Source organism: Elephantulus edwardii, unplaced genomic scaffold (assembly GCF_000299155.1).
Source record: "Elephantulus edwardii isolate Elephantulus edwardi_28Jun2011 unplaced genomic scaffold, EleEdw1.0 scaffold00139, whole genome shotgun sequence".
NCBI classification, from domain to species: Eukaryota; Metazoa; Chordata; class Mammalia; order Macroscelidea; family Macroscelididae; genus Elephantulus; species Elephantulus edwardii.
In genome coordinates, this window is record NW_006399889.1 from 8,273,755 (window position 1) to 8,298,765 (window position 25,011).

At 38.5% G+C, this 25,011-nt stretch overlaps 1 protein-coding gene across 5 annotated transcripts in view; it reads left to right on the top strand.

The window, feature by feature from the left end:
* Positions 1-25,011, top strand: part of CACNB2 (calcium channel, voltage-dependent, beta 2 subunit) — a 512,677-nt gene that overhangs the window by 212,013 nt on the left and 275,653 nt on the right. The window lies entirely within an intron of this gene.

Genomic DNA, 25,011 nt, shown 5'->3' on the forward strand with positions numbered 1-25,011 from the left:
TTTCAATAAATTTCTTGAATCAGTAATAGGTATATATAATGAAAGCATAGCATTCCAGGAATGACAGTGGCATGTTAATCCTAATCAAGTGTGACTCTAATATTACTTAAAAGTTTATATTCCAAATGGGAAATTTATCATATTGAACTAAAAATATTGAGCACATACTATAACATAAAAAGGTCTTTGTTTTCTTGCTGTCATGTACAGTAAACTTGCTATTTAAAATCAGTAGATGGATTTCCTTCCACTGTCTACACAAAGTGTGCCTCACATCAGTTTTCTTACCCAGCACCAACATGTGCCATCCAATCCTACTTAGGACAGGATTTATTATGAGATTATAATGGCGTTTTCTGAAGATAACTCAAGAGAAAAATTTCCTATTTTCCACTCAGAAATCCCTTAGTCTCCTTTAACTTGAAATTCACTAAGAGTTATCACTTACAGTGTTTCTAGAAAGTAGTAGTTGTGGTTTTGTTTATTTGCTTTTAATATGTACAATTATTCATGATAGGTCTTAATGACAAGAAATGGATTTTAATTTAAAATGTATTTAGGAAGCATTATGTGAGATATTGTTCGGAAAAAAATTGACAGATACCTTTGAAAATTATCATTGTTAAAAGTTGATGGATTTTTGTCTTGATACTGTTGCCATTATTGGTTTTTCACAGCTCCTAATATAATTATCTCTGAGGGTATTCCTCAGAGGCAAAGGTAATGAAGCTATATCTTACATACTTTGGGAATGTTGTCAGGTGTCCTTGGAAAAAGTCATTAAGCTGGCATAAATAGAAGGTCAACAAAAGAAAGGAAAATCATCAATGAAATAGATCATCACAGTGACTGAAACGTTAGGCGTGAGCATGGTGGACATCATGATGGCTCAGGATAGCGCAGGTTCAGATCTGTTATTCAGGGGTCACTCTGGGTAGCAGCTGCCTGAATGACACCTGGCAACAAGAAGAATTGAGAGTGTTTTGATAGCATAGTCTTCAAAGAATTGTGCTGCCAACCTAAATCACCTCTCTGGTGATTTGAATCCATGAATGGTTCCACTGAAGCATTTAATCTTAGGGCCCCAGAGACCCAGTGGAGGGTCAGCTGTGAGTCAGTTCCAACTCCCTGGCCATGAGTTTTCTGAGACGATAATTGAAGACTGGTTCATGGACCTTAACCATCATATCTTGTTTCATTTTCTATAGGATGATTCCAGATCCTGGTTCTGTTCAAATAATTGTCCACTACTTTTCTAACAGCACATAAACACCCAAGAAAGGAGGGGTTTCAAAAGTTTATCTCCTCATGAATGTGCTTAATCCTCCTAAAAGAAAAATTCTACCAAAGCAGTGCCTAGCTAATGAGTGTTTCTGTGATAAGAGTAAAACTTAAAACATTTTATAAGCTAGGCCACCTGGTGAATTTTATTTACTTCAGTCTCAGTTATGCTAATTTTATGGGAGAAGTTAAAAGTTGTTGACTACAAAATTAGGACTTATTTTAGTAGAAGAATGGTTGTTATTATCTTAGGATAACATTTTTTGGTTCTATTTGATTACAATGATCTCTGTGCCAGTATTTGTGAAAGGTAACAAGTTTAATTACTAGTTACTGTTGTGTTGTGGGAAACAATAATTTTGTTGGTTGTGTGCTAGTTATGCAGTGAACCAGTAAGTCATATTAATTAATACTATAAATTTCCTTTTCTTGAATCTAAGGCATAAAGTGTTGTCTTTGAGTGTTGACCATTGTTTCAATTATAATCAGTCATGATTGTTGTAAGTATTGAGTGGCATTCTCTGTGCTCTTTGGCTGCGTAGAGTGAAATGTATCTGTATGCTTGCCTTTGTTATTAGCCAGTTTTAATTTGGACATTGATTGAGACTTCAATTCAGGCAGAGAATGAAAGAATTTATATTATCTTTTTAACCACATAGCAACTTTTAGAGTGATGAGAGTAGATCTTGCAGCCTATCTCTGGTTCCTCTGGAGCTTGCTTTAGACGTTCCTGATATTCCCAGACCTTGAAACAGCGTGTTTCTCTCTTGTTGTATGCCCTACAGAGGTATGGGACCTGGGAAACTTGTTAAACCATGCCTGACAATTACTCTGTCTATAAAATGACAAAGATAGCAATGCCTTCATTTTTCCCTGCAATGTGTTGCAGATTGTCAGACTATTTTAATATATGAATTCAATACATATTTATTGAGTGCCTACTCTATGACTTTCTCATCACAATGAATCAAGTACTTGAAAATCTCTTTTTGGACAGGCAGTACACATAAAGGATTGGGTAGACATCATAATTAATAAAATACACATTAGATGATAATCAGTAATACAAAACAGAAAGCCTCTGACTAGAAAAAAAAACAATGATTTATAAACCTTGCTCAAATTGAAAATAAATTCATTAACACTAAGTTTTTTATAAGAAAATGCTTTTCTTTTTCCTCATTGTAATAAGTGAGCAGAGACAAGGAAAAATACAAATACATGCATGAGTAAGGTTGTTGGGGTCTTTGGGTGAATGTGCGGCTTGGCTGTGAATGTAAAGCTGTCAGTGTGAGTCTATTCAGTGTACCAAAGAAGAAAGACTTGGCAAACTACTGTCAAAAATAAGCTGCTGAAACCCTATGGAGCACAGCTTTACTGCTACATGTGTGAAGTGGCCATAAGTTAGAATCAACTCCACTATGATAACTGCTTAATTGGCAGGTAAGATGGTGAAGAAATACAGCAAGAGAGGGGAGCAAGTACTAGGAATTAAGAGGACGGTGTTGCAGAGAGTTTGGCCAAACTTGTTTAAGAAAAGACTTAAAGAAAGTAACCATTTGTGTCAGCCATGCAAAAGGGAAGGAATCAATCATTCCCAGGGCAGGAAAGTAGAGAAAATGTTCTTTTACAAATTCATGCTTTACAGTGGTTATGGTCCTAGAGAGTTGAGCAATCCAGGTTGGTCCTATTTAACATTATTGGGACACTTTTAGAAATGATTATGTTGTGTCTTTAGAATAGCAGAAATGAAATTTTAAAATAATGTTAAATACAGTATTGCAAGAGATGAATTTGAAATGAGGTTCTGTGTTTATATAACTCAGCATTTTAAAAAAACCTCACAATTCTTGGAGGGACACATAGTTCATTATACAATGCAAAACTTCACTGTAGAATTTCCATATACTTTGTAATAAGAAACTCTTACATAAGTCTTTTTAGAGACATGATCCTACAGACACTGTCTATTCAAGCCTTAAGGCTCTAGATCTGACTTTGTGCCTAACTGACCTACTTTGTTGAAAAGTCACTTTGGTCTAGAAACAGAAAAATAAAGGTCCTTACTTAAAATCCTAATGTTACAGAAATACCCTTGTTGGTAGTTTCAGTTCTCAAGAGCTCCTTGATAATTAAAAACTATACCTGTATATGAAGTCTTTGAGTGGTGCAAACACTTGGCTGGTTCGAGTTTACCCAGAACCATCTCAGAAGAAAGATCTGACATTTTCTTCTGGAAAAATCAAACACTGAAAAGTCACACAGAACACTGCTCTCTTCCAATTTTTTTAGTTACTTTCTCTCTCCCTCTCTCCTCTCTCCTCTCTCTCTGTCACACACACACACACACACACACATACACACACACATCCCTGTTTTTGCTATTAGATACCCTTGAGCCAAGTGAAACTCATACCAACCTCCTGTGACCCCTTAGGGTTCCCTAGACTGCAATATTTGATCTTTCTCCTGCAGAACCACTGAGTGGATTTGAACCACCATCTTCTGTCATCCTTGAGGACTTAATGTTTTGTACTACAAGTATACATACATGCATATATAATTAGTTATGTGTATAGATTTGTTTCATTAGTTTATTTTCCACTCCTTTGTTATACTTCATAATTAAAATGAAATGAATATATGTTGTTGTTGTTATTTGCCATTGAGTCACGGGTGACTCCCAACAACCCTGTGTACAACATCTCTGAAGTCTGCCCTGTCCTGAGCCAGTCTCACTGACTCCAACACACCTACCCCAATTGCCCCAGTTACTGTGTCAGTCCATCTTATCATCCAGGTTCTTCCAGTCCTGTACTGTCCCTCCACTCCTCCAAACATGATGTCCTTCTCTCAGGACCTGTCCCTGTTGGCCATGTGTCCAAAATATGTGAGATGGAAAGGACAAATACTGCGTAAAATCCTTATTGTAGAATGAGTATGGAGATCCAAGGCAGGGGGGAGGGTGAAAATAGAGGAGTGAGGATGAGGCGGGGAGGGTGTCAATCATAGGGTTGCACTATTCGATGGTGGGTGGGGTGAAGGAAATGGGAAGGATCTTTTGTGAAAAACAATGTGTTCAAACTTTGTAAATGAATCAGAGTAATATTAAAAAAAAAACAAACCCAAAACCAACAACACAAAAAACAAAAAAAATACGTGAGATGGAGCGTCAAAATCCTAGCCTCCAAGGAGAAATTTGGTTTTATCCTCTTCAAGACAGACCTGTTTATTTTCTTGGTGAATATGTAGAGAATATAAATTAGTTACATTCACGTTACTGGGAAGGGCAGAAGGTCAGAAAAGAGAGGAAGACCCGTATCCAGATGGATTGACACAGTGACGGTAACAATGACTCAAGCATGTAAGAGATGGTGAGGATGGTACAGCAAGGACAAGGTTCAGATCTATTGTTCATAGAGGTATGAGCCCTGGTGGACTCAACTGCACTGTAGTTGTTTTTGTTGTTGTTAAGTGCCGTCGAATTGCAGGCATCTCATAGCGACCCTATGAAGAAGACTCCTCAACACTTGGGTGCTTTTCATCCTCTCTCCAGGTTCATAGAATTTCCGGAGGCAAGCTATTATGGAAGTGGATGCCACTCCTCCTTCCAAGCTACAACAAGGGTACTGAAGATTAAAGAAGAACACAGTGTTTTGAGTTTGCTTTCTATTTGTTGAGAGGAAAGCTCCTGAAAAATTCTTCAAGAAAATACTTGTGTTTACTGGGTGTTTTTCTATTCTAAAATAATTGCTGCTACAAACTGGTTAAAAAATTAACATGGGAACTGAAAATGCAGGTGGTTGTTTTTATGTGCCATCGAGTCACCTGTGACTCATAGCAACCCTATGTTCAATAGCTCTGAATCCTGCCTTATCCTAGCCACTTACTGTGTCAGTCCATCTCATCTGGGGTCTTCCTGTCCTTCACTGTCCCGCCACACTTTCAAGCATGATGTCCTTCTCCAGGGACTGGTCTCTGCTGGTCATATGCACATAGGATGTGAGATGGAGCTTCAGAATCCTTTCCTCTAAGAAGCAGCTTGGTTTCTCCCTCTCCAGGAGAGACATGTTTGTTCTTTTGGCAGTTGATGTGCTGTATTAAATACTCTTCTTCAGCATCACAACTCAAAGGCATCAATTCTTCTGGCATCCCTAGTCATTGTCCTGCTCTCTGATGCATAGCAAGTAATTGAGAAGACCATGGCCTAGATCATGCACACCTTAGTCACCAGATTGACAATCATTGCTCATTAGCACTTTGGAGAGGTCCCTGACAGCATATTTCCCCAATGAAATTCGTCTTTTGATTTCTTTTCTGCTGGTGCTAAAAATATTGATTGTGGATCCTAGCAAGCTGAAGTTAACAACCTCAATCTTTTCTCTATCTATCATGGTGCTGCCAGTTGGCCCAGTGATGAGAATCTTTGTCTTCTTAATGTTGAGCTTCAATTCATATTGAAGAGTACAGACCTTGACCTTCTGTGGCAAATCCTTCGAGTCTTCCTCAGTTTCAGGGAACAAGTTTGTTATATGAATAACACAGGTTGTTGATGAGCCTTCCTCCAATCCTGATGCCACATTTTTCCTCATAAAGTCCAGCATCTCAAGTGATCTGTTCCACTTACAGATTGAAAAGGTTTGGAGACAGGATACATCCTGACGCACTCCTTTCCTAATTTTGAACCATGCTCTGTTCTAAGGACTGCTTCCTGGTCCGAGTATAGCTTACCCATGAGCACAATCAAGTGTTATGGGATTCCCATTCTCCTCAAGGTTAATCACAATTTGTTGTGATCCACAAAGGTACATGCCTTTGCATAGTTAATGAAACACAGATAGACATTCTCTGGAACTCTTTTCTTCAGCCAATAACCATCTGACTTTGGTGATACTGTTTTCTGGTGTCATAGTCTCTTCTTAAACCTGGCCTGTATTTCTGGTAGTTCTCTTTCAATGTACTGTTCTAATTGTTTTTGGATAATCTTCAGGATTTTGCTTGTGTGTGATATCAGTAATATTGTTTGATAATTTCCACCCTCTGTCAGGTAGTGCCAGATTTATGGCAAGATTTCCTTCTCACATAAGTAGAATGCATAATTTCTTTCTAGTTTTCATTATTTTTGCATTTTAATAGATCCAGTCCTTTTAATGGGAGAGTTAAGAATACTATATGTGCATTTATAGATACATTTTAAGGCATACATAAATAAAGATTGAAATTATAAGCATTTATACTCCAACAATAAAGAGAAGTCAGATGACATTGACATTTTGTCAGTTTGGGCATAATGCCATTGATAGGAGGAGGTTCTGGGTCATCTGTGTTACCTACAGAAGGAGTGATGGTGTTTCTAGTCAGATAATTAGTAATTATATGGCCCTTGTTTAAATTTTTTCATTTTATGGTCACATCTTCCTGCTTAGAAAAGCTGTTTGGGTCCATGCTTTTAAGCAACCAGAGCCCCTGATTTAATTTAGAAAAATCTCTATCTGGTCTTTTCATTGTAAAATTTGTGACAATTTCTTTCCTTCCTCTTCCTTATTATTTCTTTTACCTTAAGTATTTTCTTTCTTCTTCAAAATCCATTAAGTCCTGACATGTCAATCTTTTTTTATCTTCTTGCATTCATTTTCTATGGACAAGTTTCCACTGATGTTTCCCATCATATTATTCTGATCAAATTCTTAGGGGTTGATTATATCATTCACAATTTTTCCATGTCCCCCTGCATACATTTTCCTGTGACTTCCTTCCAGAAAATACAATGTTCCAGGTATACGGATGGTCCTAACTTTGGTTCATTGACATTCAAGCATGTCCTAAGTCACAGACTCTCTGTACTACTTAGGGTGGTGCAGTTGTTAAGTACTTGGCTGCGAACAGGAAGATCAGTGGTTCAAACTCACCAGCTGCTCTGTGGGAGAAGGATGTGAAGTCTACTTCTGTGAGGATTACAGGCTTGGAAATAGCATGAGGTCATTTTGCATATATTTTGACACATCGTTAGGTGGGGCCAGCCCTTGAAGAAGGGCATCATGCTTGGAAACATAACATCAACAGGATGAATTGTGAACTGTTTCCTTAAGTTTCCTAAAGACATCAACTTAAGAGAGGAAAACCTATGACAAGATAAATGGAAATGATGACTGTAGCAGTGGACTCAACTGTGTCAGATATGGTGAGGGTGGCACTGGATAGGATACATTTCAGAACCTCTGTTCATAGGGTCACTGTGAGTCACAGTTGACTCAGTGGCACATAACATCAAGAGTTCTACCCTGTTCTGTAAGGTCTCTATGAACTGGAATCAACTTGATGGTAATACCAGAAGGGTCAGTAATGATGGATAGATTTTTAACTGTGCCTCCAAACTATGACAGATGAGGAAGAAAAGCTTACTGATCTATTTTTTAATTTTGACAGTGAAAACTCACAAGAGGATAATTTCTTGTTTGTAGTACATCATCAGAATCAGTCACTGAAGGAGGACATCACATAGGGTGAAGCTAAAGACCAGCAAGTGTAAGGAAACCCTTAGTGAGGTGGATTGGCACAGGAGCCACAGGTTGGATTTGAACACAGCAGTGGTCATGAGGGTGACACAGAGCTGGGCAGTGACTGGCTCTGTTATACATAAGTTCACTCATCATAGGTCAGACAAGACTCAATTGTAAAGGGGCTTGACATCTCCCCCTTGGAGTGAGCATTTCCGCTTGGGTGTTCCTGGACTTATAGATGACATACTGAAGACTGAGGACATGTGAATAAGGAAGAATGAAGAAAGTCACATATTTCTCCTCAGTGCACTAGTGGTCCTGACCAAAAGGTGTTCTACTGAACCATTTCCCATTTTCTACATAGATGAAGGCAAAAAAAGAAAGTTCAGCCTGGTTCAGGAAAGATAGGATTTAGAATCGAAACAGGAGATCACTGTATCCAGATGAAACTGTGAAAGGAAGGTATAGTGAGAGCTTTCTGAGAGAAGGTGTTGATCCATGCCATGGTTCTTATTAGATTTACCTGTTAGCTGTTACAGGAATAAGAGGATGAATTGTGAACTGTGTCCTAAAGTTAATAGATGATGAAGCTTGTGATGAGTTTAAAAATATCATAGCGTAGTAAAGGGAATGGAATCTGTGTCTAGGTTGAGACTTAGTGATATAGCCTATTGAAACTTGAATTGCTAATCTACGATCATGCCTCCCTGGTTCTGAATCCATGAGCAACTGTGGTAGAAAGAAACCCAGCAGAGGGTGACTTGTGAGTTTGCTCCAACTCTGCGGCAATTAGAGTGAGCCACTGGCTGTCGGCTTGGTATAGGCTGACTGTGTGAGCTAGCCCGATAGATCATGAGCTGTGGTCAGCAGCGTTAGCTCACCCTGCAAGGACAACATGCCACACCCCTGTTGTTCCAGTGTTTCATGTGAAGGGCGGTCGGTAAGTGTAACTTCCCTCCTTTCTAAGTAGAAAGCAAAGCAGGGCTAGGTGTTCTTGTCTGTACCTATAAAACAGCTCTTCAGTCTCTTTGTGGAGGACCCTGCTGAGCTCTTGGTTGAAGGTGAGTTCCAGGATACTGCAGGTGGCCCAGTGGGTAAGGAATTGTGCTGCCAACCCAATAGCATGTGGTGTAAATCCACCAGGTTCACCCCAGGAGAAAGATGGGAAATCCCATCCTATGCAATTTCCAGCCTCTAAAAACTTGCTAGAGGAAAAGTTATGAGTCAGTTCCAATTCAATCACTTATGACAATATCCTTGATATAAAAAGATTTTGTAGGATTATACTGTAAGATACTTCAAATTAAATTACTAAATAAAAGCTACCCCCTTTACAGGAACTCATTTAAACTTCTTGTTGTTAATGTTATTTGCTGTCGAGTCCTTTGCAACTCATAGTGACCCTGTGTACAACAGTGCTGAGCTCTGCTCTATCCTGTGCCGACCTCACTGTCTCTGACACACCAACCTCCATTACCCCAGTCACTGAATCAATCCATCTCATCAAGGGTCTTCGTCTCTTGCACTGTCCCTCCACTCCCCAAGCATTATGTTCCTCTCCAAGGACTGGTCACTCCTTTCAGCATGTCCAAAGTATGTGAGAGAACTTTGAAATCCCTCAAACTATGCAACCCGCTTGCCTGTTTAGCTTTCTGTGAGCGCTGTGTGTGTGATATGTGTTCTCACGTTGTTTTTCTGGGCATATCATATGTGGAAAAATATAGTGTGATTGTCCTCTTTTATGCTAATTTTGAAAATAAATTACATGGTCACTTAAATTATTTTTACCAAGGGACAAGTGGATAATTACAGTGAGGGATGTGGGGAGAGAAAAGGGTCACTGTCAAGGTGTGAGCTTTCCCCAGAAAGGGTTTGCATCCACCGATGGACTAACCTGACAGAGGGCAAGGTGGTGTGAGCTTTATGACTTTGGTCAAATTAATTAATTGCTTTAGAGCTCACTTTCACAAAATAAAGGTCATGCTGTACTCAACCCACATGATGACTGAGAATTAATCAGAAGGATGTAAAGAATATATGTATCTGGAACAAGTGATGTCCTAAGAAAGGGCACTGAGGCAATGGGATCCTGGCTGTGCTACTTACAAATCACCTCTTGTGACAAACCTGGCTTCCAAGAGTGTCCACGTTTCCAGCCTAATTCCCAAGAAGCAGCCTCCACTTCCTGGACATGTGCCTGCCTTTGAGCCTCCACTCCCACTGCGTGGTTGGAGAGTTGATTCCCACATTCCTGAGAGTTAATTGCTGCTCCTTCTAAGCCAGTATGGAAAGTAAGTCCTGGAGCAAAGTTATCCTCACCGTGCATATAGATGATACCCTTATGTAACGTACTTCTAAGTAATTAAAATTAACTGAAACATTACAAAAATTGTAAAATTCAAGGTTTTTTTTGCATCTTTGATAAAATAAAAAAAAGCCTGCTAGTTTTTAGAATCAACAAAAATGACTTCTTGGGGTGGGGGGAGTTGAGAAACTATCTAAAATATTCTAGGAAAAAAGAAAGAGGAGATTTCCTAAATATTGATACAAATTCTAAAGAAAATGAGACAATTAGTGAACAAAGAGCTCTATTTGAGCTTGAATTCTACCTGCAAATGAATGTGATACCAAAAAAATACCAAGCTAAAGAGCAAATAGTCTCACTTTCTTTGAAAAAGAGATTTGTGTACTCAGGAATGCAAACATATCAGTATTTCTTGGGAGAGATGGCATAATTTGTTAGTTCTCTGCTCTTGAAAAGAGTTACATTGGAAAAATCAGCTGTCAAGGACCTCTCAAAAATACTAGGAGCGATGACGTCAATTTGAAGAGTAGAGTGTACCTGATTTAGGCCATGATCTTTTCAATCACTTGCTATGCATCTGTGAACTAGACATTGAATGAGAATGACAGGAGAAGAACTGTTGCCTTGGAGCTGTGGTGTTGAGAAGAGTACTGAGCATCCCATGGACTGCCAAAAGAACAAAGAGATACGTTTTGGAGAAGGTGCAGCCAGAGTATTCCATTGAGTGAAAGATGGCAGAACTGTTTCACATACTTTGGGCATGTTGCTAGGAAAGACAATTCTTAGGAGAGGGACATCATACTTGAAAACTTGGAGGGTCTGCTGAGGAGGGGAAGACCCTCAATGAGATGGATTGACATAGTGGCTATGGCAGTGGGCTCAAGTTTTTCACAGAGGGTGAGGCTGACACAACATAAGACAGGGTTCAGATCTATTACTCATAGGTTCACTGTGAGTTGTACTTGACTCAGTGGCACCTAACAACAACAAAAATAACAACTATTAAATTTACAGTCATTATTAACTTTCCAAGTCAAAGCAAGTGAATAAAATGAGCTGACTTATCTTTCTTTAGGGCCATGAAGTAGTGCTGGTGGTGTAGTGTGTTAGATGTTAACTGTTAACCCGAAAGTCAGTGCTTCAAATCCACCAGCATGTTTTGGAAGAAAGGTGGAAGCAATCTGCTCCCATAAAGCTTTAAAGGCTTTATACCCTCAGGGACAATTCTACTACGTGCTGTAGTGTCAGAATCGACTCTACAGTGAGATTTTTTATGTAGGTTGCATGAAACAAAGCACTAAATGGTAATACTGAAAACTGTTCTGTCTGCTGAACAAGTTCCACAGGTAAGTTCACTGAGACTGGGAAGCAAATTGATATGTTAACATTGCCTGGGACTGAAGGAAATCTCTCAATTTATGCACTATTGAAATAGCAAAGCCTTAGGAAAGTCTAAGAGTAGAAATTTTAACTACCTATTATAGCTCAGGGAAAGAAATAGCCTTTGAATAGATTTCTCAAAGTTACCAGTATTAGGCTTCCTAGCTTGACGCAGAGAATTCAGAAATGGAGTCAATTGTTCATGAACAGACTCTTATTGAACAGACTTGATATTGTCACAAGGATCCCTGAAACCTGAATAACAGCAGTTTGAGTAGTTTGCCAGAAGCCTTTGTTACTTCAGCAGTCTCCTCGGCTGCATGCAAATGTGAAGAGCAGCCACAGCAACAGTAATGGGTGGCTTTAAATATGAGCGGCAATCAGGAGTCGAGTAGACGCTGTGGACGTTCAGGCACAGTGCAGCTCCATGCAGTCTGGACTGAAGAGAAGCAGCGGGCTCCTTGAGGTGCCTTTAAATCTTAGATCCAGTCGTTCATCTCTGAGTAGAACTCACAGTAGGACAGAGATCAAGTGGAAATCTGTTTGGGTACAGGAGTAGCATTTAGAGCTCTAAAAGAATAGAGCAAGTTTGTGATTTTGTTTTTGGTTTTTTTTCCTTAAATCTCTGTGGAAGCAGGTATGAGAGGTTTTTCAGAGAGGGAGAAAGAGAGAAAAACACATTTCAGTGGCACATGTCATAGATGTCACTCTTGCTTCTCTTCGAGGCAAGTCTTGGAAGTTGTGACAGCTCCTGTGAGGGCTTTTCTTTTCTGTCATTTTTCCAGTGGTGATGTGAAAATGCTGTGTAGAGGAATGAATGTAGCTCAGGTCTCCCCACATCTTCATCAAGTTGTTTTCTACTCTGTTCCACACCTGTTCAGCTCCCCTGTAGACAGAAGAGACACAAAATGGTCTCTGTGAAAGGGAGTTGGCATGTAATCAGTTGCTATGTGTCACTACCAACTAGAGAGCTCTGATGGGCTAGCTTGTAGGGACTTGCACTCATGATGCGTAGGATGTGCCTCTCTGAAGGTTCTAATCCACCAGCAGCTCTGCAGGAGAAAGATGGGTTGTCTTATTTCATGTGGTTTTAAAATTAAAAAAACACCACATTGCCATTGATTCAGAACCAACTCATAGCTGACCCTCTAGAGAGTTTAAGAGGCTGAAAATTATATAGGAAGAAAGTGCCCATTTTTCTCCCACAAAGCTGCTATTGGATGGAAACAGTCCAAATGTCCAAACACAATCAAATGTATGAAAAAATGTCTATGGTACATTCACATGATGACTGCTATGCAGCATGTAGGAGCTACTGACGGTTACTACCTAAATTGAGAGGGACTGGAGAACATACGTTAAGTGAACTAACTCAGTCCCTTAAGGACAAATGCTGTCTATGACCATTATTATAGAAATAGTTAACTAGTAAAACATGTATGAGAATCTAAGCAGGAGATGGGGAGACTGAGCAGAGGGGTGTGGATGGGCGGGTGTGGGTGATTGGGAATTGGTTAATCATTGAGTCACACATTTGATGGGTAGACGAAGGGGTGGGTAAAAGAAATGGGAAAGATACAGTGTGAAAAAGAATGTGTATGAACTTTGTTAAGCAAACCAATATAAAATAATTTAAAATAAACAAGACCAACTTCTATTGGATTTGAACCTACCAGCAAGGCACCTTTTCGATTTAGCAGTGCAACTTCCTATAGACTACACCACCCAAGCTCCTTAGCCTTGGAAACCCAATGAAGGTTCAGCTATGAGTCACTTCTGACTAGTCCATAGTGACAGCTGAGTTATTGTGTCAGGGCCAACTAGCCGTGACCTGTGTGCACCAGGGTAAACTGCTCCACAGGGTTTTCAGTGACTGACTTCATAGAAGTAGATTGCCACCTTTCTTTTGTGATACCTCTGGGTGGACTTGAGCTATCAACCTTCTGATTAGCAGCAAAGCACATTACACATTTGTACCATCTGGGGATTTTTTTCTTTTTAATTTTTTTTTTGTCCAAGAGCTATAAAACACTTTAGAAGGATTTTGCTTATTTTATCAAAATGAGATGGAAATTCATTCCATTCCTAGAAAAACTCTTGGTGATTTTAGACACAGAACAGCAAATCATGGCAGCAGTGGGCATGTGTATTAGTATAACTGTGAAAATAACTACCCTCATCACCCAAGAGTTGTGGGACTTAGGAAAAGGTATTCAGGAATATGGCTGTAAAATACTGTATTAAAAAGTGTGTTGGCTTCTCCCAGATTTTCAGGTGGAAGATAAGCCATGTGCTCATTTTCATTCCATTTTTTTGCTGTGTAACCTAAACCTGTTAATATCTATATTCAGCAAAGCTGCCATGGTTGCCTAGCAACTGGGCTTAGTGGGCTAGGCAGGCAGAAGGCAAGAAATCAAATGCAGCTAACAAAACCATGATTTATGCCACCATGGGACAGAAATTCACGCTCCTGTGTGGTGCCTGGATTTGGCTTTTTATTTTCAAGACCAAGTAAATCCATTAACATGCTAGCTCAGTGCTATTAGGAGTTTCAACTGATGATAAGTTAGGTAACATGTAAGCAGGGTTGAATAAATATGGAGGGGAGATTCTCTCCCTACTCTTCTTTAATTAAAGCAGGGGCAGTTCTTTTCCTTGTAGGTCATGTTGTACTTTTCAAGCTCAGTTTTTATTTCCTCTGCAGAGAGCTTTATGCATTATTCTTGGAAAAAGATGTAATGGAAATTGAAGTGTCAACAGTGAGGAATAGAAGTTTGAGATTAATTAATGTCAGGCATATATTTTTGTGTCTCCTACAAGGGAGTAAAAAGAGAAATGGCTTAAAATGACTTGTCTTGTGCAGCTCTCTCTACCTTCTCATCCTTATGTAATTTCTTTTCTTACATCCTTCCCCATGGAAACTTTGTCAACCTCTAAAATAAAGCTAAAGGAAGGAAGGTCCTAGATTAAATAAAATTATTGTAAGGCTCATGAAGAAAAGAAAAGAAAATCATAGAGGCCTGGCAGTACAAGTTAAATGCACAACTTGTAACCAAAAGCTTGGCAGTTCGAACCCACCCAGCCACTCTCTTTGGGAGAAAGATCTGTTGCCATACAGACTATAGGCTAGAAAACCTGATGAGGCATTTGTGCTCTGTAACTTGAGATCACTCTGATGGAGCTTTCACTCCAAATTGAGTTCTAGCCACGGAAGGTATATTAGCCACAAAGTTGAGTTAAAGATCACATTTTTCTTTTCATATTTGGTTCAGACGGGGGAACTCTGGTGGCTTAGTAGTAAGGAGTTGTGCTGCCAGGTCAAAAGCAAGCAGTTAGAATCCACTAGTTGTCCTGACAGAGGAAGATGGGCAGTAGTATCCTCCCATACCAGGCCACAGCCCAGAAAACTCCCTGAGGCAGTTCTCCTGTCAGCCATTTCTATTTCTTCGGTATTTTACATTGTTAGCCTTATTCCATGCTTGGTATAAATTACTGGTATGAACTTGGTCTTCTGAGGCCAGGTGGAATTTCGTCCTTTATGTGAAATCTCCTAATTTGTAAATGTTGGCTTAAGTAAATAAAGTATAACCTCCCATTCTGTGAGTGAATCAAAATACGTCTGAAAGAGAGAATGTGCTCATAATTGCTGTGTGTGATCCCTGGTGTAGGGAAAACAAGGAGGGTTGCTAGAGGAATCCTGATGAATTCTCACAGGTACAAAGGTAAAATAAAAGTGAGACGTTGTTGTTGTTGTTGGTAGTGTTTTGTATCATTGACACAGAATCAACCCATAGCTGACCCTCTATCAGGCAGTTTAATCACACAGGAGGAGATTGCCCATCTTTTTCCTGCAGAGCAGCTGGTGGATTTGAACTCTGTGCCTTCAGAATTGCAGCACAGTTCTTTACCACTTATGGCAAAGTAACGAAAGGAAGAAATTTCAGGAAGAGGAAAAGAGATATCCACTTGGTCAAAATTGGCTTTATTAAAAGGACATTTAACTGATGATCTTGTCAAAGGATTTAAAGGGATTGAAGTCAAACACAAATGTGACAATTAGGAAGAGTGAGTAGACATAAAATATTGGAAACACACACAATCCAGGTTACACTTTCCAGAAGCCAGAGTCATCATCATTTGAGTGGAATTAAGTTGACAGGAGATCCTGTATTATGTTTTCTGACTGAAGAGAATGCCAGCAGAGATACCAGAGAACAGTTTTCTGGAGGAAGTGGGAGAAGATGTGACCAAATTCAGAGGTCAAGGGTTAACCTTTGAAAGAACTAAGAACTTGGGAGAAAATGGGACTCACAGAATGAAGAAGTGTTCTTAATGACATGAGTGAGTTTTGAGTAAATTCCATTTTGATTGTCATGGATCTTACTTGGAGTAAGAGATGAGATTATTGGAAAATGAGGATGGTAGGATGGATGAGGGAGGAAATGGCAAATGCATATAAAACCTATCAGAAAATATAGGCATTGCTTAGAGGAGACACTCGAGGTAAATTGAGACAGTGGCTGCAATAATGCACTTAAAGTCAGCAACATGGTGGGATGGTGTGGGACTGGGTGGTGCTTTGTTCTGTTGTGTACAGATCACTGTGAGTCAGAACCACCTTGATGGCACCTAACAAAAGCATGGTGAACATGGATAAAGTGACAGCTATTTACCAGCAATTTTCAGTAACTCCCTAGAATATGGCAAAAAAAATTCCTTTACAAGTTGATACACAGAAAGTTAAAGATGATTCAGGAATAAGGATGACCAGGTGGCTAAAATAAAGAATTTAAGCATTGGGCCTGGAGAGAAGAAAGTGATTCTGGGAGGAAGTTAGTGGAGGGTAGGCACTCCAGCAGCGTTAGAGGACTGGGCACCTCCTTGAGGCCAAGCGTGGGTTTATTGTCAGAGACAGAAAATTTTAAAAAATATATAAAAGGCTTTATCAGAGCAAAACTTTAGAGTTTACACTTTGAGGCCATGAGAAGTGATGGTTACGCGTAGGAGTTCCTGGTGAGGAAGCAAAAATCCCTGTAGTAAAGGAAATATAGAAAACTAAGGTATTCATTTATGTGTCAGTGGCAAGAAGTTGCACTGCAATCCCAAAGGCAAGGGGTTCGAACCCACTGGCTGCTCTATGGAAGAAAGATGGGCTGACCGTCTCCTTTTATGTGATTAACTGCCTCCAGAAAATCCTTCAGAGCCCAGCTGTGGGTCGGTGACTCCGTGGTATGTAACAGCAACAACATTGTGAATGAGTTGATATTAGAGAATAAAAATCAAATCATTTGAAATAATGTTTTGAAAAATCTAACAAAATACCTCAGGAGTTACTAAATGACCCTGCACATTTGTCTCAGGGTATGCAAATATACAATGTTGTACCAATTATTAAGAGAAATAATTTTTCATGTCCCTTTTCCCTACCAGCTTATAGGCTCTATGGAGATAAAGACCATATTTTATCTCTTTTGTTCTCCATTGTCTACCTACTTCCAGTTCAGCAATTGCTCAAAGTAGGCCTGGTTAAGAAATACTTGGTGTGTCTATCAAAATACAGCAACTAGGAGGGGGAGGAAGGTCATATAATTTGTGTCCTCGACCTACAAGTATGTGAAATCACTGAATGAAGTGAATGAGAAAATGCCCTAGAAAAACCCATTAAAAGTTTGTGCCTTGATGACATATTTAAAATTCCCAAACTGAATAACATATACTTATTCAAGATATAGAAGTTATTTAAACCATTACCACTTTATAGAGGAAAAAGAGAAAGTGATTTAATTTTTCTTCCAGAAGCAAGATTTAAAATCCTCCAAAAGAATAATATAAGTTATTCAAGATATATAAGTAATTCATACCATTGCTACTTTTTAAGAGGCAAAGAGAACCTTGTTCAATTTTTCTTCCAGCAACATGAATGTATCACACTGCTTCAGTCAAATAAACCTAAAATGTAATTGGTTTAATTCCAAACCCTGTCTACTCAAATTGAACATTTCTGAAGTTTCTGGGGAAAGAAATCATTATAAAATATTTCAAAATTGCAACTCTCTAAATGCAATGTCAGTGATTTCATGGGTTACCACTTTTTCTCTCCCCAAGGTCACTTTGAACAGTTCATGAAATCTTGCCGAAAGGGTCATAATGAATAGTAAGTTGGCTGTGCAATATGCCTGCCAAAAACAACCCCAAGTGTGCCAAGTCTAGGAGCCAGCACAGTTATGGAAGGCATAAGGTATGCTTGACACCTTTGGCTCTCGACGAAATGAGTCAAGGGTATGACTTGACAGCTTTTGAGGTGAACAAATTGTCCTTTTTGTACAAAATGTCATTGACTCATTGATCTGTATTTGCTGACGGCAGCCAAAAATGAAGCAGTTTCAAAAATGTCATTTGAAGATAATACTCTTTGAATACAAACTTTGATCTTCATTTTTATTTGCAAGCACTCCATAATTGCCTTTTGTCCCCTTCATGATATAATTGTATTTTCCCCCTCATTGTTACAGCTTTCTTCCCTAAAGTTCCTGTAGTTAGCATTAAAAGAAAAGTAAAGCTAATGTGCTGCTAAAATTTTAGAATGTAGAATTGTAATGCTCTGGAATCAGTCTGTTGCCTTATACTTGGCATGTGTAAAAGGGAGGAGAAGTGTCTGCCTCCTCCATTTATTAAAGGAGACCAACTGAGAGGCAGAGAAGACAACAGAGTCAAAACTTTGCTGGCAGTTCTCTAAGTAATAGACTGCAAGCAGTGTTGATATTGATGGTCAAACATCAGCAGTGGGCTTGAGCATGGAACAGATGGTGTAGATGACTCAGGATAGGGCAGGGCTTCAGTCTGTTACTCATGAGGTCAGTGTGAGTCGTAGTTGACTCAACAGAGCACAGATTAAGAAGACAAGTACTATTTTTTTTTCTCTTTTTTAAAAGTGTTATACTAGTTTATTTACAAAATTTGAATACATTGTTTTTGAGAAAAGATTTTTCCTTTTCCCTCACCTCCCCCCCATGAAATTATACAACTCCATGATTACTCCCCACTCCCCCTCCATTGTGCTGAGTGAACTAGCTCCGTCTCATAAGGACAAATACTGTATAAAACCATCATTGTAGAATGAATATAAGAATCCAAGGGGGGGAGGTGCGGGAAGATGGAAGACAAGTACATTTTAAGAGCATTTGAACACACCCATCATCATCCCTTCCACCCATACCAGGACTTTGCATGCAGTTGTTAGTTGTTTTTAGTTGCTGTCTTGTTGGTTCTGACTCAGGACAGCCTTATTTTTAGCAAAGCAAAATATTGCCAATTCCTGTGCCATCTTCTTGATTGGTGTCTGTTTGAGCGCCTGGCTGTGGCTGTCATGTCAGTCAGTCTCATTGAAGGTTCCTTTCCTTTTCACTGGCTGCTTCATCAGTCACGGTGTTTGTTTCTAGCAGTAGGGCTTTCCTGATGACATGTCCAAAGTAAGCAAGTTGAAATCTCACAATCCTTGCTTCCGATTAGGTTTCTTCTAAAACTGTAAATGCCTTAAAAAAAAAAAATAATGGTGAGGTGGACACTTCTGTTGTTCAGTGATTTTTTCAGTGCATTTTAGAATGAACGTTCTGAAAACTAGCCCCCTGAGTGTAGGAAGTCATATGTTTTTAAACACATATATATAGTTGTTGTTTTTGTGTACCATCAAGACAGAACAGCCTCAGCTGAACCTCCCATGATGGGCTTTCAGAGGCAGTTAATTGCCCATCCTTCTTCCATGGAGCAGCTGGTGGATTTGAACTATGTGCCTTCAAAATGGAAGACATGGAAATAATAACATTAGAGTTTATTGGTTTGCTTGTTTAAAACAAATGAAAAGTAAGTAAGGATACTCTAAAGCCAGCTGTTACATGAAGAAACATTTCAAGACTTAATTTGACATGCAGCTTCTAATTGGGGAGATCTGGTGGCTTAGTGGTAAGGAATTGTGCTACTAATGAAAAGATATGCAGCTTGAATCCACTAGCTGCTCTGACAGAGAATGATGGTCATTCTCCTCCTGTGCAGTTTATTGCCTCTGAGAGCCTACAATGGGGGAGGGTCGGTTCCTATTCAATGGTACATATTAACAATTAACTACAAAGTATTGAATACTTGATGTAAGTACTGTAGAATCAAGGGCAAATAAATCCCTTCTCCCCAGGAGCTTACATTTTATCAAGGATTAGAGAAGGCACAAAAGAAATAAAGTGTATAGTAAGTCAGGGGATTGCAGAAAAGAAAGATGAAGCAGGACAAGGATGATAAAGAATGATGACAAGTTAGACAGTAGGATGCATTTTCTAAAGGGTAGTCAGAGAAGATCTCTGCTGGAGGTAACATTTGATCAGAGACAAGAACACAGGTTTCAGAAAGCTGAGATTGATTGTATGATTTCTGATAAGATTACAGAATTGTGATAGCGTTGCTAGTTCCAACCTGTTTCTATGTGCATGCCCAGTTGTACGCTTTCAGCACCGGAGTTTTTATTTTCAGAAATGTGTTTTAAATCTCAATCTCTTAAAACTACAATTTACCAACTAAAGTTGGGTTTCATAGTTCTTTTTCTTTTCCTAGTTCTGAAACACCATGCCTAAACCTCTCTAAATTTAGGTTGGCAAACCTAGCAATGTATTCAGCAGAAAATTATTTAAACAGTTTTGACACATGAAATATGTAGGTTACTTATTTAATAATCCTTTTCTGTGCATCCTATTTATTTATCAACTCTTTTTCTTCCTTGTATTTTTTCTACTTTTTTTTTAATATAATTGATGCATATGGCACACATCTGTTCAAAAAGAAAATAAAAGGTAAATATCTCCAGATATTCTGCTTTACATTCCGTCCCCCGCCACAGCTTCACTCTGCAGTAAAAAGGAGGGGGGGGAAAAACCAACAAAACACTCCACCAAAAACACCAACTCTCTACAATTTCAACTTCAAACTCATTGCCATAGAAGTGGAAACTGATTCACAGCTGATTCCAACGAGATTTTTAAGACTTTGAAATTGCACAGGAGAAGATGGCCCCTCACTCTCCCATGGAGTCCTGGTGATTTCAAACCACCATAGACATGTATCATTTGGGCAAGCAGTATAATGTCCTAAGGAGTTTGCAAAAGAGTGTATAAATATTCCTTTATACTGTTGTTCCCAGTATAAATTTACATGTTATACTTGATCTCTGTTTAGTAATTTATTCACTTTAGACACTTTGATGAAGATAAGGAGTTTTAAATACATTATATTCCATTGCTCATAACCTCCAATATTTATTAGATGTATTTTATTATCAAACTAGAAACAAGATTTTAGTTTTATTCTATAGTGTAAATTTTAAAATTGAAAGTTAATAAACAGCATCTTTAAGATGGATAAGGAAAAATAACTGATACCATTAAAAGTTGACAAATGATTGTTGAACAACATGGTGAATGTAATTGTCACTAAATTATACAACTCAGAATGTTAAATGTGTATCTTGTTATTTAAATATAACATTGTATACTTATCAAAATAAAAAACAGTTACTACTTTTTTATTTGAAATCAGATTAGCTAAAACTCTCATGCATTTCAATAATAAAATTACTTCTTTTAAAAATAAAAACTAATGTAAGTCCACAAATATTAACATAAATTTGTCACGGGGTAATGGAATACAATATTAATTTTTTTAAAAAAGAAGTTCCCATTCAAAGGTGATTCTTACTGTAATTTCTAGCCAATAACTCTTCTTTAATTTTCCTTCCAGTATCTTCTTCTTCTTCACAGTCACCGTTGACTGATGTGGTTGATATTCAATTGTCTTTCTGCTTGTGTTCCTTTTTATTCTTCTGAGAAACCTCTAGTAATTAATATAACTACTATATAAGTAAATTGTATCTTCACTGCGGTTTTTGAGTTTTTGTAATTCTAACTTTTTTATTCTTGCGCATCTTGTACTTCACTGATAATTTATCTTGGTAAGTGGTTCTTAAGTACCGTTGAGTCAGAACCAGCTCATAACTGACCCTTCAAGTGAGTTTTTGGAGACAATGAATTGTGCAGGAGGAGATTGCCCAGAATTTCTCCTGCAGAGCAGCTGGTGGATTCGAATCACATGCCATTGGGATGGCAGCACAACTCCTTACCACTAAGCCCCCGGAGCTTAGTATAGAACTCTAGTTTCAAGATCCACTTGTACTTTAGAACCTTGAAAGCATATCTGCTTTGTCTTTCTCCACTCAGAAAGGATTGCTCACAAGAAAGCAAGTTCTTTTGTTTGTAAGTTGCTTCTTGGTTGTTTTTTCCCCAAGTAAACAGGCTTGCTTACAATAATATTTTATTGTATTTTCAATAAAAATTTGCACACTAAATTAGGTTCCCATTAATCAGTTGCTGTACAAATTGTTCCATGACATTGATAACATTTTTCTAAATGTATTAATATTCTTATTCATTCTCTTCTGGATGTTTCTCTCACAGTAATCTGATTTCCCTGTCCCTTTACCCTTTCATATTTACATGAGAGTAATTGTTGGCCATTTGGTATCATGTAAATTATTTTTAATATACTCATGACTGGTTTTTTTTTTTATGAATCAATCTGTTATTTGGCTAAAGGTGGCCTCAGGAGATAGTTTTGATTCAGGATTTAAGGAGTATCTTAGGACAATAATATCGGAAGTTCACTAATCTCACCCCGTCCAGTAAGACTGTCTTTTAAGGAATTTGAGTTCTGTTTCCATGGACCTGCCATTTTCTTCCATCCTATCTGAATTAATATCTTGTGGCCCTGAACAGAATGATCCAACTGGTGGTAGCCGAGCGCCTTCTTGTTCTTCAGGTCTCAGGGTGGATGGCATCATGGTTTGTGTAAACTGTTCGCCCTGTGGACTAGTTTCTTCTCTGATGCTTAGGTCCTGCTTTCTCTTTTGCTACAGTCAAGAGACCAATAGTTATATCATAGGTGACAATGCACCAACTTTTAAGGACCCGGACACTACTCATCACACAAGGATGTAGATCCATTTTATGACTACATTATACCAATTATCTAAATTGTCCCAAGAAAATATGGTTCTCAGCCATTAAACCCAGAAAACCAATCCTGTGAGTTCTTTAATTATGTCTATAAAGTATGTGTGTCTGTGCCTCCATGTGGTTTATCATAGATGTAAATATATGCATGCACACAATAACTTGGACATGCATGTGTACCTATGACATTCATACATGGTTTATGAACATACATGTAATCATGCACATTAGTTTAGTTGTTGCTCTTATTGAAAAATTAAATTGTCTTTTATTTTGTAAAAAAAAAAAAACAACCTTTCTCTTGTCTATTTCTTACATTGTTGTTTTTGTGTACTATCAAGGCAGACTCAACTATAGCAGATACTCCAGTGGGTTTTCTGAGGCAATCAGTCACACAGGAGATGGCTCATTGTTTTCCCCATGGAGCAGCTGGTGGATTTGAACCACATTCCTTTTAGGTTGGCTGTACAATTCCTTACCACTAGGCCACCAGATCTCCCTGTGTAATTCTTAGTTATATAATTTACCTTATTGTTGTTACACAATTCACCCACATTCACCACAATGTTTCCCTTATTCTCTAAAAAAAAAAAGAAAGAAAGAAAAGAAAAAGAATACCAAATGTCTATGCTAGAGAGGGATTCTTCACCCTACCATTATACCTGGTAAATGCTAATGTATTTTATCTCTGTTTATACATCCTTTCTTGTCTTACAAAATTATATATTTGTCTCTTGTAATTGACATATTTGACTTGGACATTTTGTTTGGGAAGTTGGAGGGTCAGTGAGAGAAAGGAACACCCTCAACAGGATGGATTGACACATTGACTATAGCAATGGGTTCAGGTAGGTAATTGGTGATGCGGATCACACAGAATAGAATAATATTCGGAGACGTTGTTCATAGGGTCACTCTCAGTTGTAGTCAGCTCAGCAGCATATAACAACAATTATATTTTTCATCCTTTTTACAGTTTTGCTTTATGTGTTCCATTTTGCCCTTCAGATAATTTTACTCATTTTTTTTTTTAACCATTGCATTTTCAAATTGGCAAGCAACTTTCACTTCCAAGGACATTCTTGTTCCCTTATTAGTACTTTTTCAGATCCTTTTGTGCTTGTTTTATAAATGTAATACTTTCTTGACTCTCTGAACATATTCATTTGGATTTGTTTTTTTATTTAAGTTTGCTTATTTCATTTTCCACAAAGGTCACTTTGTCTATTTGTTTATTTTGGATTTTCCATTTCATGCTGTTCTTTTTATTTTTAAATATCTAGTTTTTTCTTCTTGGCTGTTCATATGTGTGAATTATTTACCTCACTGGTTTATATAGGCAACTAGCAGGGCATTGCCTGTAATTCTGCAGATCTGTTTCTCCAGTAGGTCCCTCATATTTGAATGGTGAGGTCAGCTATAGTTCTATGTGGACAGATGGAAATAAATGACAGTCAGACTTCCCAGTACAGTCACAGAGCAGCGAGGCAGGTGCCCAGCAGTCACCTGTTGGGAGAGCTGTGGCTCCTGAGGATGGAACACTTCCGTTTATTTCCCCATGATTAGACCTTCCTTTTCTTCTCCCTTTTCTTGCTAAGTTTTCCTTAAACTGTTTTGTTTCTCTTTTGGTTCTAACCTTATAAAATGTGTTTATGTATTTAATGCATTTCTTGTCCTTTTAAATCATATGAGTTGTCCAACTGATAAAATTTCCCAAGTAAATCTTATGAAATAAAAGTTAAGAAACATGACTAAAGATCTTATAAGTGTTTGATATAGTATTTAATGGGGTGCTTAGTGCTCAGCCCTGGGGTTGCAACTCCTTTGTCATAGGAGTCATGATGCCTTGGCCAGCTCTGGTACCTGTCCAGTATTGTTTGGGGAGTTCAGCGGCAGAGTCAATCCATGCACCTGACCTGTATTTCTGGACCAACTAAAGACAGGAACCCCCTAGGCCTGCATTTCTGGGGCAAGTGAGGGAGATAAAAGCTCTGTTTTCTCAAAGCAGGTTAAGACTGGAGTCCCTAAGCCCTGCATATCCAGGATAGATGATGGTGGGGGACCCTCGTATTCCTGGGGCAAGTGAGGATGAGAGTAGTTCACAGGTGCTACCGGCACTCAGAACTGCAAAAGGCAGCCTGCACTTGGGCTAATAGTTTGCCTGTTCCTCCTCTGTTTGAAAATGAGGGTGATGTGTACTGTCCACCTGTTCAAAGATGCTCTTTGCCCATGAGGGAGCCGTGATCCAGGTACACTGATTTGCAGTATCTTTGAAAGTCACTGTGAAAGCAGACAATAAAGAGATGAATTGGGGGGGGGGCAGTTTTTAGCTTAAAATGCCATATTTTGAACTGAAATTAAAAGGCTGGTCTGTTTCTTCTGGGACAAATTCAATTAAATAATAAAAATACATAATATATTAAACAAGCACACATTCATTTACATAAAATATTAATTATATGTGTTTAGTCAGTGAAGCATTTCTGGTTTTTAATCTAAG